This window comes from Ruditapes philippinarum, unplaced genomic scaffold (genome assembly GCF_026571515.1).
Source record: "Ruditapes philippinarum isolate M1 unplaced genomic scaffold, ASM2657151v2 ctg15266_1_1_1_1, whole genome shotgun sequence".
NCBI classification, from domain to species: domain Eukaryota; kingdom Metazoa; phylum Mollusca; class Bivalvia; order Venerida; family Veneridae; genus Ruditapes; species Ruditapes philippinarum.
In genome coordinates this window covers 1-5,291 of record NW_026863333.1, presented here as the reverse complement: position 1 = coordinate 5,291, position 5,291 = coordinate 1, and the positions used below count along the sequence as shown (strand labels likewise).

Sequence of the window (5,291 nt, the reverse complement as noted above, 5' to 3'; positions counted from 1 at the left end):
TAAGACTATTACAAAGAATAGTAAAATGAATTATACAATTGTAAAACAAGAATATAATAATCACACTGGCCAAAGCTTTCGCAGAAGCGGTGGGTCCATCGAAGCCGAGGTAAAATGACCCAAAAATGAAAAGTGGTTAAACGCTTTTAACCCAAATCGGAAAAGAATTACACATAATTGCGGATTTATATATTACATTGTAATTAAGATCCTTGACAAAATAGAATTTATATCGAAATCAAATCAGAGAACATAAATTTATTTATTATATACCTATAAATGAAATATTAAGAAATATTGATGAAATAAAACGCTTATTTTCATTTTCGTACTTCACTGTAAAAAAAGTATTTTAGTGAAACATATTTTCTGTGTTTTCAATGGTGTCTTGCCGGACTTCTCTCTTTTTTTAAATTCTGCCAGTACACAAAATTTAAGGAATAGTCTTCTAATTTGTAATTTAAAAATAGAGACAAATGTATATAATAAACAGAAACCTCAAGTTTTTTTCTATAAAAACATGATTTATTTTCATCTTGTGGCATGAAAATGATCACATTTCACTCGTGGCTACCGCCACTCATGAACTATTTTCTTCTCATACCACTTGATGAAAATAAATCGTGTATTTACAGAAAAAAACTTGAATATCCCCTATATATTTTTAACATCTTTTGCATATTTGTCCTGCAGTTTATCTATGTAAGAATGTATTTTTTATGTGTTTAGGTTTTAGGACCACAATGGAGCTCCTTTTATTAAATACCTTAACAAACTTATATATTATAAACCGTTTTTAACTTTAAAGTCCCAGCTTCTTTCAATATTTCATTTTGATACCACTTCCAATTGTTCTTGCGTCATAATGCTCGAATGACGAATAAAAACTGTTCCGCGCATGTCACGTGATGGTGTGCCAACTTCCGAATTGTCCAGGCGGGGAACAATAGTTTCATATAAATACATAGCAAATTAAATCGTGTGACTGAAAAGAGATCGGAAAATGTTTTGCTGGCGTCTTTAACGGATTTGTTCGGTGAGAATCAATCAGTGGTTAAACATACAAGATTGTCCCCGAGCTCTCAAAATTCATGGTCGAGTGATTTTCCATGCACTTTACTGTTAGCTACATTTGCGTGTAGTTTGTGAGAGGGACGTGACGGAACAAAAGTATGGCAGGTTTGGAATTGTTTCTTTTATTTTAGGACGTCGAAGAACTTAGTATCAATAAAAAATGTAAGTTATTTTATATTTTATTAATCCGAAACGTAATATTATTACACATGAAAATCGGGAAAGCGTTACTGTTTTTTTAAGGAAAAAATGTAAATATTTCACAGAAAATCCGGGAAATGTTATTGTATCACATAAAATTTGTAAATTATGAAATATTTTTCGTAGGTACAATTTGTTTGACACAAAGTTAACTTTTCCATGAATGAGGACTTTAATTATAAATTAGCATTAATCATAAGGATTATACATGTTAAACTTTTGATTTTTCATGTGACGTTTCGATCATAGTTATTTTTGACCATTATGATAATTGGCTTATGATATAAAACAAAATACAGATATGAATGGATAGTTGACATATGAGGTCTAACAAAGTATTGACACGGATGACTGACGTGTGATATGTAAAAATGATGGCCATGTTGATGACATTGTTGTTGATGATGTTGTTTTGATGAGGACGTCCATGGGTGTTACAGTGATGATGATATGACGTTGTTCAAGTGAGCATCAGGTAAATTTAGTTATTTATAGAAACGAGCTTTTTTTAGAAACTAGTTATTTTTAGACAAATGAGTTTTAACTTTTCTTCGTAAGTTTTATCAGTTTCAGAAGATGAAATTTCAAAAGGAACCAATGAACTTGCAAGTAATCATACTATATCGGGCCATGCTTGTGGAACAAGGACAGCACACATTATGCAACATTAAAACAGCATACTTATTTAATTCAATTTACATTTGGAAAATTTGACATTATAAGAAATTTGATATTCATATATACATGTAAATGGTATTATGTCAGTAACTGAAATTGCGTAGAATTACAAAATTTTATTTTAGAAATGAAGATTCTTTGTCAAAATTGAAAACTAGGTTTTATGTTTATGTTTATTGATGATATTTTGTGTGCATTGTTTATATCGATTTTGTTTGTTTTTGGTCTCTTTTCCCAATTTTTAGCTCACCTGAGCATGCTCAGGGTGAGCTTTTAGGATCGATGATTGTCCGTCGTCCGTCGTCCGTCCGTCGTCCGTTCACATTTAGTTGTTAACACTCTAGCGGTCACATTTTTGCCTCAATCATCATCAAACTTGGTCAGGATGCTTATCTAGTTGATAGCTCGGATGAGTTCGAACATGGGTCATCTAGGATGAGAAACTAGGTCACAAGAGCTAAAAATAGAAAAACCTTGTTTACACTCTAGAGGTCACATTTTTGCCTCAATCATCATCAAACTTGGTCAGGATGTTTGTCTAGGTGATAGCTCGGATGAGTTCGAACATGGGTCATCTCGGATGAAAAAGTAGGTCACCGGAGCTAAAAATAGAAAAACCTTGTTAACACTCTAGCGGTCACATTTTTGCATCAATCATCATCAAACTTGGTCAAGATGCTTGTCTAGGTGATAGCTCGGATGAGTTCGAACATGGGTCATCTCGGATGAAAAAGTAGGTCACCGGAGCTAAAAATAGAAAAACCTTGTTAACACTCTAGCGGTCACATTTTTGCATCAATCATCATCAAACTTGGTCAGGATGCTTATCTAGTTGATAGCTCGGATGAGTTAGAACATGGGTCATCTCGGATGAAAAAGTAGGTCACCGGAGCTAAAAATAGAAAAACCTTGTTAACACTCTAGGGGTCACATTTTTGCATCAATCATCATCAAACTTGGTCAAGATGCTTGTCTAGGTGATAGCTCGGATGAGTTCGAACATGGGTCATCTCGGATGAAAAAGTAGGTCACCGGAGCTAAAAATAGAAAAACCTTGTTAACACTCTAGCGGTCACATTTTTGCATCAATCATCATCAAACTTGGTCAGGATGCTTATCTAGTTGATAGCTCGGATGAGTTCGAACATGGGTCATCTCGGATGAAAAAGTAGGTCACCGGAGCTAAAAATAGAAAAACCTTGTTAACACTCTAGCGGTCACATTTTTGCATCAATCATCATCAAACTTGGTCAAGATGCTTGTCTAGGTGATAGCTCGGATGAGTTCGAACATGGGTCATCTCGGATGAAAAAGTAGGTCACCGGAGCTAAAAATAGAAAAACCTTGTTAACACTCTAGTGGCTACTGTTGTGATCCAAATATTCTGTTAATTGGTCTGAAAGTTTGTTTTGATGATTTCTAAGTCAAGTTCGAACATTGGTCATCTTGGATGAAAAAAACTAGGTCACACCGCCCAAATATGGAAAAACCTTGTTAACATTCTAGTGGTCACATTTTCGACTCAATTATCATCAAACTTGGTCAGGATGCTTGTATAGGTAATTGCTTGGATGAGTTCGAAATCGCATGTGGAACTAGGTCACCGGAGCTAAAAATAGAAAAATCTTGTTAACACTCTAGTTGCTACTGTTTTGATCCAAGTATCCTTGAAATTGGTCTAAAAGTTTGTTTTGATGATTTCTAGGTCAAGTTTGAATATGTGTCACCTGGGTAAAAAACTAGGTCGCACTGCTCAAATATGGATAATCCTTGTTAACACTGTAGTGGTCACATTTTTGACTCACCTGTCATGAGACTTGGTCAGAATGCTTGTCTAGGTAATTGTTTGGATGAGTTTGATAAATCAGGTGAGCGATCTAGGGCCATCATGGCCCTCTTGTTTGGAGTTGGTGTGTGATTGGGGTTATTCGATTTTGGTTCGGTGTTATTAGTTTGTCTCTTTGTGGGAGTTGTTTATGTGTATTATGGTAGTTTTTCTTTGTCTTTGTTGGAGTTGTTAATGTCATTTGTGTGTTATGGTTGTTTTTCTTTGTCGAAAATTTTGGCGTTATTTCTGAATAGTTTGGGAGTTGGTGGTCGATAAGACAGTTGATTCTTTGCTGATACATTGTGATCGATTTGAAATTTTGGATTTTGTTAAACATGTACATGTACCAGTCGAATTATTATTATTCATCATTTCAAATAGTTATATCAATTTCATTGGAAATGGGAGACACATTTATAGTTATATTGAATTTTTAGTTGTACAATACCCACTTTTGTATTATTAAATTGATGTTTAATAGTAATGTGATATTTTCGATAATTATATAAATACATAGGTGGAGAATGCGGCAATATATTAAAGATAACATTGATTCTTTTAGATTTAGAACGTGACATTTCTAATAATGACATTCGGGTGTTGAATGCGACATGTTTAACAATTATATATACTGATTATTTTAGATGCAGAATGCGACATTTTAGACTAGTATAATATTATTGTTCTTTGGTTTTTCGTTTGTTTTCAGATGACGTAAGAAAACATCACTGGATTACTTTTGAAAGACAAAACTAGATAAAATTGTATATTTCTAAATATTACCACTATATAATTCATACTATTGAAAAAAAAAAAACGTTTATTGATCATTTAGCAGACGTAAAGCAGGAAATGGCGGGAAGAATCCTAGCAGACGACAGTTGTCGCGCAGATGCAATCATGCACCATATCAGACTGCCCGAAATTACAGGCTGGCCCAGCTCTATACTGGACTCGCTTTCAGCATGTTAGGGTTTGAAAAAGGAAATCATAACTTTGTAACGTATGTCTTGTCTACTTTTTGAAAAATAAACTTTCGTGTCAATGTAATAATTATGTTGACATATCATTATTGTCTAATGTTTCATAATGAACCATTTTTAGCCCAACTGTTTGAAAAACGAGTAAGGGCTATTTTAGTCACTTGGTCGTCTGTTCTCGTAAAACACTTCGTTTTGCATATGTTTTGTGTGTAACTTCCTACCTCAGAATTCATTATGATTGTGTAACGGGGAACATAATCTAAACACCTTTAACTTTAAACTAGATTTTGATTTATATAATTACATGTATGCCACTTAGTCAACTTGATTTAAAGCAGTCATGTTTAAAATAATAATTTAAGTTTACAATATATTCTTATCAAATGAGCATAATAATGCTGAGTTATGGGTCATTAAGAACATTTCAGTAATTTAAACAAATAACTTACAATTATTTTTAAAATGCTAAAAAAATGTAACATTTGTTCGACCATGTTACCAATAGTGTATCCACAGGGGGGGCAAAA

At 33.5% G+C, this 5,291-nt stretch overlaps 1 long non-coding RNA gene across 1 annotated transcript; it reads left to right on the top strand.

Moving 5' to 3' along the window:
• The first annotated feature begins 926 nt into the window (after positions 1 to 926).
• LOC132721859 (uncharacterized) lies at positions 927 to 5,250 on the top strand. The gene is made up of 3 exons (XR_009624531.1): positions 927 to 1,236; positions 1,575 to 1,750; positions 4,617 to 5,250. It is a non-coding gene; the product is annotated as an uncharacterized LOC132721859 (long non-coding RNA).
• The last annotated feature ends 41 nt before the right edge of the window (positions 5,251 to 5,291 follow it).